Source organism: Phoca vitulina, unplaced genomic scaffold, assembly GCF_004348235.1.
Source record: "Phoca vitulina isolate PV1807 unplaced genomic scaffold, GSC_HSeal_1.0 scaffold88, whole genome shotgun sequence".
Lineage (NCBI taxonomy): Eukaryota > Metazoa > Chordata > Mammalia > Carnivora > Phocidae > Phoca > Phoca vitulina.
The window spans coordinates 2,154,863-2,167,223 of NW_022589791.1; the positions used below are offsets into that span (position 1 = coordinate 2,154,863).

A 12,361-nucleotide genomic window follows, 5' to 3' on the forward strand; every position below is an offset into this window, starting at 1 on the left:
AATAAGATGCTTCCTAGAAGTCTATATAGATTTCTGTTTGTGTGACCAGAATTTAAATAATCAAAGCCTCTAAAAGCTAGTCTGAGGTGAGAAATGCAAAGGAGGGGGTCTGCCTCCTAAGAATAAGCAGGTTTTGCTCCACATATGAGAAGCATCCTGTGTTGGGATGTGATGGTGGGCTTGCCATGGGTAATATATGCTCCATGACCTTCCTCTCCCACAACCCTGCTCAGAGGAATCCACAGCCTTTTTGGATTCCTCCTCCATGTGGGGATCCCTGGCAGCTGGAGGTGAGCACGGAGCTGCAGATCTTGCCTTTCCCTTGAAACCGTTGCTGTGGTGTGTTTGGGTGATGCAGAACCATACGCACTGGCACTCTCCCTGCCGTGACCCGCTCAGACATCAAGTGAGATGCTGTGTACCTGGGAATGTTTGAAAGCCAGGCTCAGGTAGCCAGGCTGACTCTTCTGGATGTTTAGGCCAGAGAATTTGGCCCAAGATACCTTAGAGTACTTAACCTTGAAATCACTGAAACTTTCAGTGGGTTTATAATCTGGTTGCATTCTTTTCACCTTGGCCGGTTGCCTGCCTGGCACCCTTCCATTACATTTGGAAGGAAGGGGTGAAAAGCAGTGCAGTAATGTGCTAGCCACAGGTAAAGTAGGTGTTAATATCCAAAAGAGGAGTCATGTAAATTTATCCTGCTCATGTATGCTTCAAAGGATATACTTGGCTTAGTATCAGATGGCTATTTAGTCCACAGTATTTTTGTCAAGATTTCTAACACATTTATTCATCCTCTCGTCACTGGGCCAAAACTGGTCTTCTGAATCCTGAAAGCTAGTTCTTTTACTGCCCTACACATGTACACACACACAGAGCCATATGCTCAGATTAAGCTCGGAGACTTCACATTTCACATTAAATAAGAGTCCTTTTATTTTTTTTTTTTATTTTTTAAGTAGGCTCCACACCTAGCGTGGAGCCCAACACAGGGCTTGAACTCAAGACCTGAGCTGAGGTCAAGAGTTGGACACTCAACTAACCGAACCACCCAGGCGTCCCAACAAGAGTCCTCCTATTAAAGTGTTCTCTTCGAATCTTGTGATACCTGGGCTCCCTGGAACAGTGAAGGTATCTCTAAATATCCTGCTTTACACAGTATCTGAACTGAACTCTTTATTTCAATAGCTTTAAGGAGGTCTAACACTTCGTTTTAACCTGAAAATGCACATGCTCTCTGCAATACTATTCTCTTGTCTGGAAAGAAGGAAGGAAGGACGGACAGAAGGAAGGAAGGAAGGAAGGAAATGCCAATCTTGCTTTCCAATCTAAAAGACTAAGTGGAACAGTCTTAAAATTTGTTAATCATCTAGTATCTCTGTAACATTTTTTCCTATAAAAAGCAAATGAATATAGAAATAGTTTCCTCCCTTGGTTCTCAACAAACGAAGGCACTGTGCTCATAAGTTATATTTAGTTGCCCAAAACTGAAGATACTAATAGCTCGTGTTTGCAGAGGGCTATGATGTGCCAGGTGCTCTGCATTTCCCTTATTCATTCTCACATGAACCCGATGAAGAGGGCAGCGAAAGAAGAGCTCACATTTATGGAATGCTGACTCTGTACTGAAGACGTTCACAAAATATCTCATTTAATCCTCATAGATGAATTGTGGTTTGTTATCCTATAAACTGAGGCTCAGAGAACTGAAGACGCCCAATTCATAAACACAACATGTAACTCCAAGCCAAATCTGCCTGACTCTGGAGCCTAAGTATTTCTTCCTTCAGGTTATGTTAGCTCCTGCCAAGCAGGGTAATTGGGAGGCATGTTACTGTCAATGCATTCAGCTTCCCCCAATGGGGCAACCACTCGCTTGGCAGGTAATGAGACCTACGGAGCCAGCGAAGAGGTGGGACCAGAAGAACCTTTCCGTAGGAGCAGGTTAATATTAGGATAGGTCATGAGCTGCTGCTCTCAAACTTCGGGGCTCATTAGAATCTGGGAACTTATTTAAAAGGTGGGCTCCTTTATTTATTTATGTATTTATGTATGTATGTGTATATGTATGTATTTAGAGAGCGTGAGTAGGGGAAGGGTGGGGGGGGGTAAGAGAGTGGGTCTCAAGCAGACTCTGTGCAAGCCCAGTTCGGGGCTGGATTTCACCACCTCCAGATCATGACCTGAGCCGAAATCAAGAGTCAGTCACTTAACTGACTGAGCCACCCAGGCGCCCCTGTCTTTTAACTTTTAATATATTCCTTTAAACATAGTTATTAAGACCTTAAAATTTAACATCAAATGGCTGAAAATCAGATTTGCTATCCTGCAATCACTTCAACATTAGAGTAATTTGTCCCCACGTTCCTCACTCTGTCGTATTTCCCTTCCCTATGTGCTCGTGCCCTACAGTTCGTTAGGAAAGCTGGGAAAAGTTAAAAAAAAATAATTGAACAATTTATTGTGAGGTAGCAGCAAAGAATTAGTAAGTAGGAAATGTTCTTAAAAAAAAAAAAGATTTGATTTGAGAGACAGAGCACACAAGTATGAGCAGGGGCAGGGGCAGAGGGAGAGAGAAAGAGAAGCAGGCTCCCTGCTGAGCAGAGAGCCCGATGCAGGTGGGACTCAATCCCAGGACCCTGAGATCATGACCTCAGCCAAAGGCAGACGCTCAACTGACTGAGCCACCCAGGCGCCCTAGGAAATGTTCTTCTACATTTTAAATTAATCCTTCAACATATAAAATCCATCATAACCTCATGTATAGGTTTGCCTACTGATAAACAGGTGGCCCCTGATAAAATAAACAGGTGGCCCTTGACCACGAATAAGAAAGGCAGTGTTCTCTGGAAAGGATATTAGTTTTGTTTATGAGTATCATCTGTTCCAAGAATGTATAATATTATAGCTCCAGTGTATGCTGTATAGAGAAGGGGGGAAAAATAGGGGTGGGTTTAATACTACATCTGTGACTAGTTAGTTATGGTAACCTTCAGGTATTTGGTGGTTTCAGCAAAAGGTCTGATGCACATTCCAGGCATCCAGAACTATAGGGAAGACTGTAAAAATGTTTAGACAAAGAACGAATACATTCACTAGTTGACAAAACTAGAAAGTACATGCAGTTCCAGCTGACTTCAGAACTGTACTCCGTTCAGCCTCTGACGGCAGAAATGTGCTCTAGATTCCCAGGCGGGACAGAGGTTCTAGTGATGGCACTTGCAGGAATGGGGAGTCTTGCTGGGCCTTATCGGCAAAGCCTGGGAAAAAAATGAACCAAGTTATCAGGGGAGGGTGGGTGACAAAAGAAACATTGCAGCCGCTGTCCTGGAGCTTACTCACCAGCGTTCTAGCCAAAGGAGACACTGGGTTCGGACTTTTATTGTTACTTTTTAACCACTGCTGATGAAAAGCTGACTTTCGCTAATGATTTATTTTCTTTTCTCTGAATTATGTTTCATGTCTGTTGGTCGCCTTCCTACAAAATACTAATTATTCCCTTTGTCCTCTCTTATTTGCATGGTTCATATTGTTTGCTTTTAGAAAATTTAATCTCTGGTGGGTTAAACCAAAGAGACAAATAGCATGCCATCTGCTTGATATATACATCACCCAGGTTCTTAAGAGGCAAATAAGCAGAGTTTGAGGACAATAAGCTGTTTTTAAGGCAGAACATGGAAAAAGCAAAAGTAAAACTCAAAAAACAGACTTACACCAAGCAGATAAATAATTCAAGGAAACCTTGTCATTTTCTAAAAGTGTTGGCCGGTTTTCCTTTGGTAACCTTTGACCCTCAGCTGAGTGTTTTGACCCCACTCATCTGGTGAGGATTTATAACTCGGTATTTGTACGGTGTGAGTTTAAGTGATCATTTTCCGCTTCAGAGATATTCACCAATTCAGTTCAATAGACCATTGTTTCATCCAGCTGCCAAAGATAAGGTGCTAGGTTGTGGTAGACAGAGGGACTGATTTGTACTTGGGTCTCAATTTATAAAGGTGACTGAGTGACAACATGGAGAGGTCAGTGCCCCTGAAAGCCAAGAGTAAAGTTACTCACAGTTCCTCTAGAAACATGAGGCGTGGCGTGCCATGCAGGGCCACGGCGGCAGGGGGGCGGGGGGGGGGAGCACCAGTGTCCATCAGGAGACAGGAAGGAGCATGGGGAAAGCATAGACCATGGCCTTTATTGGGGTCTCTGTGTAAAAGGCAAGGCAGGGCTAGGGAAACAGCTAAGGATCGGCTGATCTGAATAACTCTAGTGGGCTTCAGGGCTGTAGGGGTGGTCCCAAGCCGGGGGACATCCTGGCTTGGGGTGTGACAGGTAGGTACGGAGGTGGTTTAGAGGATGGGCTCTCCATCACAGGGGGGTTGGAAACAGCTGTGGCCAGTAGGTTGGCCCCCTACTGTAATTGATGGATGCTAAACAGACAAACACAGAATTGAGGAAAACACGGTTGGGACAGGGGTGAACAATCCGTTCCACTGGGAACTCAGAATCTAGGAGCTGAACTAAACACATATGCCAAGAGAGCAAATGCAGGGTAGACCATGATATAGCGTAGCAGCTTAAGCAGAATGCTGTAGGAACCTCACAGAGGCAAACACACAAAGTCATAGAAAGCTTTCTTAAATGGGAAATTGCCATTCTCTTCAACGCTCAACTAGAATCACTTCGAAATCATTCCACCCCGGTAATAGATGTTGCCCTTACATACATGGAAGGACACAAGTCAAGGCCTAGCCAAGCTCCTGGCATAGAAGAAACATTAAATGAAAGGTAGTTCCCACTTGTCTCTCACAACGTGCTGTCATTTCTGTGTTGCTAGCCATCAACGACTTATTAAAAGGCCAATATGTCATTCTTGCCCCAAAAGGAAGCTTTTTTTTTTCTTTCTTTCTTGCAATTAATGTTGGTAACCAACTTGTTTCATTGTTGTTCACATAGTTCCCACTTCTTAAATAAAAAGTCACACGGGGTTAAAGAAAATGCTGGAGTTCTTTTTGGTTGATTCCTGATTAGCTGGTGTGTGATGGCAAGAGAAGCAGCTCAGGACTGCCCATGCCGGGACCACTCTGGTGCCGACCACACCTCTGTCTTCTCGAGGTCACATGTGCATTTCCCTTGTACCAGTGGGATCCCAGCCAGCCACTGTCATTCCTGGGAGGACAGGAAAACAGGATTTTCCTAATGAATCTGGCAAAGAATCGCAGACTGCAGGCAGGGGGATGCTTGGAATGTTCTGTCAACCACTAGTAAACAGCAACCCCCTACGCTAGGGTGGTGACAGGGCTTGGGAGAGAGGCAGAGAGGCTGTTTCCCATTAATGCGTAGCCTTATGGAGGAAAAAGCTGACGAAGAGGTAGCAAATAATTAAAAATGATTTTTCTCATGCAAAAACCATGCAGATTCACTCTCCTTAGAGTAAAGGTATAGGATTAAAAAACATTTGTGATTTCTCTCTTAATCCCCAGGATTATAAATTTTCTGTCTGGGCTGGTGCCAAATTGCGTAAATCAACAGTTAACAGATACCTCTTGCATTTTATTCCCGAGAGACTTTGCTCTGCTGCTCCTCACCATCACACAATGATGTTGATGACTTCTGTTTTTCGAATGTTTATCATGTTCCAATCATTCTGTTAGGCTTTTGACACACGATTTCTATTTCTTGTGCTCTATCCCTGCTTCTCAAACCTTCCTATAAGAATCATCTGGACACTTACTGGACATTTCCCTAAAGTATAGATTTCTGGGTCTCAACTGTAGTAATTAGAAATTCTGATTGTGTCAGATGCGGATCAGGGCCAGGCACCTGGCTTCCGGTCAAACCCCCAGTTAATCTTAAATGAAGTGGTCCATGGAATGCACTTTGAGAAACGGAGTTCAAGTTCCTGGTTAAAAATTATGCAGACTAGCCTCTGAATTGACATATAGCATGTCACTATCTAAAAAATAAGTTTTTTGGCACCTGTGGACATCAACATATGCATATGTTTGCATAATTATTATTGTCTGACTTTCAGAACGAGTTAACAAGAAGGACTTCAAGGTTTTATCAAGGACATTAATCTTTAAAAAAAATGAGAACTGGTAGTGTTTTTCAGACTAAGAAAAACATCAAAGAGTATCTAAGTCAGCTAAAGGAAACCTTATAGTAGGTCATCACAAAAGAGCCCAAAGCAAGGAGGGAGGAGGGTTATTTTAGGCCCTTGAAAAGGCAGGGAATTAAAGAAACAACGGTTTTGTCTTTTTTTTTTTTCCTTTTTTCTTTTTTCTTAAGAGGCCATTAAACATTCTTTCTCTGGTCATCGCACATCTGCCCTGATGACTCAATAATCTGAGTTCCTTCCTGAGTCTGTGAAATCCCTTCTCTTGGACTCAGAGAAAGGCGGGGACAATCGGGCACCCAGGGCTGGATCTTGGCGCACGTTCCCTGGCCAGTGCTGGATTTCTAACGGCATCATGCTCCAAGTTGGTTTAAATCATATTTTATATCATGTATCACAGAAACAGCAGATAGATATTTTCCTCTGTGTTTAAACCTCCCCAAATCAAGCAGGTAGGAGGAAGGGACTGAAGTTGCATGAAAGCGGGGTGGGTGGTGATGAGGAGAAGGAATGTGATTCTTCCTACAGTCAAAATAAAACTGATGCAGGTGGTTTCTGAGTTACAAAGCCCTGACTTAGGAAAAAAATTCCTTTTTTTCTAAAAACATAACAACCAACATATGCATACATGCATATATAGAAGACATGAGACTACACGCGGATGTAGAGCTGGTTTCTCACGTGCCCCGTCCATGGTCTCGTGGCTGTGTACTGCTCACCAGTGTGGCACATTGGCCCAGTGGACCGACCTTACCAACTTTTATCCTCGTTTGGGGAAGCACCGCCCTCCCCTTTGCCTCTTATCTTCTTACATTATAATTCAGACAGCCACCCCCTCATACTCATGTATCTTTTCAACCTTACCTCCTTCATCATTATTCTATTCTCAAATCTTCAGAAAAATCTCCCACCTTTCTCCCTACTCCCCAGCTCCCCCACCGCCTTCTATCCTGTTTTCATTCTGCTTGTTCATTTCAAATGGCCTTAGTCATGGCTGGAAAGCAATAGAGTAGGGCTAGTGATGTATCAGTGCTGGAGAAAGAGGGAAGCCAAACAGTTTGAAATGAGGTTGTCGTGATAAAGAGACAGGGCTCCGAAACCACAAAAATCTTCGAAATTGCAAAGTCATCTTCAGAATCCACAGTAGCTCAATCTCATCAGCTTCCTCTAATTAAATCTGCCTTTATCAACCTTTCTGCTGAAACACAATCTCTCATTAAACTTTATTTGGGTGGGTTTAGCTTAGTTCCTAGCATTGCTTCAGTGTTTTGTTTTGTTTTTTTCCTACTACAACCATACAGCATTTCAGTTACATTATAAAACTTCTGTGGGTTTGACCCAGAAACCCAACAATATAACATTGTTCTAATCAGTTTGCTGGCTGATAAATGATCTTGCAGGAACATTTGGCTCCACATGTGTCTGCAGAGTACTGGGCACATATAGGTGTTCCACAAGAAGAAAAAGTTATTTCATTGAGTTGACAAATTGAGGACAAATGGGAATTGTATGTCATTGGAACACTCTGTCCCTGAGAGACGAGTTTATGGCAAGAAGTAATGGCACCACTGCATAGGACTACGATTTTCCACAAAAGCCTCTGTGATTCATTTTCTTTTTTTCTCATCTTACTCCCTCAGCCTGGAGGTGATGTCCTTTGCCTCGGCCTAGACACAATGCAGCTGTCCTTCCGGGTGCCCCCCACAAAGCCTTCCCTGGCGGCTCCAGCCCACAGGACACTGTTAGTACAAACACCAGTGGTGGGAGCTGCCAGTTCCTGCACGTTCCCTCTGTGCCAGTACCATGGCTTTCCTAGGACATGAGCACTATCCTTATCCCCATTTTGTCCGAGAGGAAATTGAGGTGGACAGAAGTCAAGTAAAACAACTAGAAAGTGGCAGAAGCACCCCAAATTGGGATCTGTGCCTTCCTCGAGCACCTGATCATGCTGTCCTGTCTGCCCCATCTCCCCGATGTGGTTTCCTTGGATGCATTATAGATAATGCAACACACAGCATTGGATTATATTGTTTTTCTTCTCCAGCACTAGCGTGTTTGGCTTTTTTTGCTTTCTTAGCCTATATGCTCCTTGTGGTTAGCGTTCAGAGCAGGGGTCTTTGGCCAGATTCTGCAACTTCTATCTGCATGCCTCCTGGAGCCCCAGCATCCAGGGCACCCCCTCATAGGACTGTGGTGAGGATTACGAGAAAATAATGCATATGAAGGGTTCAGACTCGGGTCGTCCATGGTGAGAGTGCAAATAACTTTATGTATTACTGGTGTTGTGGCAGTGAGCACAACCCTAAATCCATGGTGTGACTAAGAGGTCTTCTAAAAATTCATTCTGCAGGGATTCCAGTCTGCTCTGCCATCCACGTTTGGCCCCGTGGACTTGACTTAGCCAACACCCTCTCCCTCTCCCCAACTCATCAGCAAAATTGAACACTTTATGTCTTTCTTCCACCCTCCAGAGTACAAGGACTTTTGCCCTTGAACAGACCTGGCAGCCGTCTAATTACTGCTGCCAGGGAAACATGCAGTGGGCGAGGAGTAACTGTTCATTCCAGTCTGGACTCTCCCACTGACCTCCTCCTACTCTCGCTTTTAGGCAAATCCCACTCCCAGCCTTAGTTTCCCCATCTGTCACAAGAGAGGATAGACTAACTGACCTCTAAAGTCTCCTTGAGCCTATAGCTAAGACTCTTAGAGGTCTTTTTTTAAACAAGGAAATCCCAAGCACTAAGCTGTTGTCACGGGCACTGTTTTCTGCTCTTCACGCCTTCCCTGATTGTGTTTTTGTGAAAGAGTATGGGTGTATGGGTGTTTGTGTGTTTTATGTGAATGTCTTTGTGCATGTGTGTGTATATGTGTGTGAGTTTGTATGTGACTGTATATGAGTGTGTTGGTGTGCATCTGTGTGTGATTATACATGAATGTGTGTGCATCTGTATATGAATATTTGTTTTGTGTATGTGTGTGTGTGGACATTAGCACAGGGTCAAAGCCGTCCAAACCCAAGTGACAGGAAAAGAGAGAAGGGTGTCCAGCTCACCTGTGCCTTTAGGGCGACCCACCCAGGCAGGGCCCGCACGAGGCGGGTGAGCTAGGCTTCCCACCCAGGTGCCGCCCCCCGGCGGAGAGAGCCAGAGCCTGGAGACCGCCTACGGGAGGGGCGGGGCGGAGGGCGGGGCGAGGCGGGCGGTGGGCGGGGATCCGGGCGGGGCGAGGCCGAGCGGTGGGTGGGGCGGGCGGCGGCGGCTCCGGGCATGCTCGGCCGTGGTGGCAGCGAGCCGGGCGGGTCGCGCTGGTCCCCGGCCGGCCGGAGCGGCGGCGGCGGCGGCGCGGGGCAGCATGAGGGAGCCGCTCGGTAAGTCCCGGCGTCTCTCGCCCCTCCTGACTCCCGCCGTCCGTTTAGCCCGCTTCCACGGCGCTATGCGGGCCTCGCCCCCAGCCTCCCGCGCTCGCCCCCAACTTCTCCAGCCCGGACGTAGCTCCGGTGCGAGCCTCCCCCAGCTTTAGGGGATGTCCGCACCCCCGCCCCGGGCGTCCCGCACGGTGCCCAGGCCGGCCGCCGCGGGCCCCACGCCCGCAGCCTCGGGGTGAGGGAGCGCCCGCTTTGCGGGGAGGGGGCGTCCCCGCCCCTCAGGTGTCCAGCCCGGGTGCGGGACTCCAGGGTCCGGCGCCGAGGGCCGCGGCTGGCGTTAGCGCTCGCGTGGCCCCTTGCGCGGGGAGGGCCCGGGACGGCGGGGGTCGCTGTCTCCCCTCTCGGCGTCCTCCCCGCCAGCCCGGCTCCAGCCAACCCCCCTTTCGCCTGCGCGCCCCGACTTCGCGGACCTCACCCCAGGAACTGACAGCCGCTGCTCAGAGTCCCCGAGGTCCCCGGTTCCCACGGTGGCCACCTCCCCCCTTCCCCCCCTCCCCCGCCCCCGGCAGTCCGGACCAGCCCGCGGGACGTTGAGAGCTCGCCGCCGCGCCCCGCGCTCCCTGCTCGGGTCTCCGCCGGGCCTTGCGCGCCCCGCTCTGCGGAGTCAGGACCGGGGATTAGGGCGCTAACCGCCGCTGCTTCCCAGCAAGTGCCTGGGGCGGCCCGCCACCCCCCCCCCCCCCGCCCCCGGGGGGGGTAAAAAAAAAAAAAAAAAGAAAGAAAAGGAGAGAGAAAGGGGTGGGAGAAAGGAAAGAGCCCCGCCTGAGAGTGCTGTAAATCTCGTTAATCAGCTCGTTTGTGGGATCTGGAGCCTGCCTGCCTGCCCGCCTGCCCAGGTCTCCGCACTCCGATCTCCTGAGCACCCTCGTTCCCCCCACCCTCCAATCGCCATCAGATCACCCTAGAATGCCAGGGTTTGCGTAGATGCCCTGGCCACAGTGGGGTTCAGCACCTACAGCTGAAAACTCCCTTCTTGCTCCTTGTCATTGAGGTAGTGCCCAGCGCCTCAGATATTTCTGGGGGTTTGCAAAAGAAGCTGTGATTTCACTACTGGAGAAAAAATTAAAAAAACGTAGAACTCTACGCCAGTGCAACCTGGTCATGCCCTATTCCTTGCTCATCCACACTCTCTAGGAGCAGAGGACTTTGGGGAATTAGCTTAGGCAGATCACCCTCCCCTCCACCCCCACACCCTGCCACCCTCATTCCCATCCCCTGCATCTCCTCCCTCTACCCCCATGCTCGCCTGTCCCTCCCTTAATCTAGTTGCCTGGCCTGTCTTGGGGAGAGGGATGAAGTAGTGTGGACCATACAATTGGGAGGTTTTCCCTACATCTTCATGTCTTCCTTCTCTGACTTTTTGTCTTTTTAGGTTTGCAAAGAAATTTGATTTGAGATGAGGGTTGGAAGATGGTGTGTGTGTGTGTGTGTGTGTGTGTGTGTGTGTGTGGTGGGGTTTGGGTGGGGGGGAGGGAGAGGATTCCTGGGAGAAGAGGGACATAGGATTCAGGCAGCCAGAAATACTTAGACAAAAATGGCAGACTCAGTATTCACGTGAGTGGTTGCAGGCTAAACTTCAGGAAAACAGTGCCTGATGTCAGGCAGTTTTAGAATTTAAGGTGACTGGATTAAGACCATGCAGCAAGGCAAGTGTGTATAGTTGTTTTAGAAATCACATGCAAATTCTATTTCAGGGGACTTGTGATGGTTTGCATGTGAAATTGGGAATTCAGTAAATTCATTTGGTTTCTCATAATGTTGTGTGGGTTTGAACTTTTACCTTGATATTAGGTGTCTCAATCTTGGCCACCAGCTGAAGAGCGGTCCTGAAGGTCCCTAACTATTACTCTGGGCAGACAGCATGTAGCAAACAGTTTCACTCCCCCAAGAGTGGGTGAGCAAATATTTGTTGAAGGAGGCCTTAATCTGCTGGGCCTTCCTCCTGGCAAACTTCACCCCTGTGCTGCAGAGAATGGAAGGTCAGGCCCTTGGCAGGCCCAAGAGATTTAAGGGGGTTGGGTGGGTGGAGAAAGTCTGTGCCAAAAAAAAAAAAAAGAGAGAGAGAGAGAGAGAGAATTTTGTCTTTCTACCTCCTTGGAATAAAACTTCAAGTATTCACATGCTCTGGAGTGCTTGACAAGCTTATCAGAGTTATCTAATGACCTATCCGAGTAGTCACAGACTCCAGAGGTATAGGGCTTATCGTTCAATAGCTAGAAAATCTAGAGATTGGAGGTACATAAGGAAAATAAATAAGGACCAGTTTTTCAGTTAAAAAAAAAACACACACAAATCTGAAAAGATCCTTAGAGTATAATTTTTTTTAAGTGCAGTTTAAAAATAAACTAGAAATGCTATCAGTAAAGAAAGCCCAGAAGTCTTTGGTTCCGCCAAGTTCTCATTGTCCTTGCTAGAGAGTCCTCTAGTTTGGGAGGACAGTAAACACCAACCCTGCTGTAGGAGTCCAGAGTTTCTCTTTTAATGAGCTTGGCGGGACTTCACGCTAATTAATCTAGGGAGAGTTTAGAACACAGAGCGTTGGATTTGAAACAATTGTTCTGTTGTAGTTTTTACTTTGATAAGCAAAGACTATCTCTCTGAAATCCTATTTCAGGCCTATTGCTGAACCCATTACTGCAGTTTATTTGGTTTTTTAACAGATGTTGTTTTTCACCTTTTGGATGGCAAGGGTTATCTCACTCATTAAAACCTTGCTATTGTGCTTTGTTTCAAGAGTCTATTGAGTTAAGGAATGCTGAGGGACACTCACTTGCTGGGGCTAGCAGCCCAGGGGAGGCGAGGTCAGTCTCCAATACTTTGATATA

The 12,361-nt window shown here is 47.1% G+C and overlaps 1 protein-coding gene across 2 annotated transcripts in view; it reads left to right on the plus strand.

Annotated features, from left to right (window-relative positions):
• Nucleotides 1-12,361, plus strand: part of JCAD (junctional cadherin 5 associated) — a 77,176-nt gene that overhangs the window by 27,855 nt on the left and 36,960 nt on the right. The window contains exon 1 of one of the 2 annotated variants that reach the window (XM_032395844.1): nucleotides 9,392-9,479. The exons of the other annotated variant lie outside the window; for it this stretch is intronic. The gene's annotated coding sequence lies outside the window, so the exon portion shown is untranslated. Of the gene's footprint in view, nucleotides 1-9,391; nucleotides 9,480-12,361 lie in introns of those variants that run through there. 2 annotated transcript variants of the gene reach the window in all.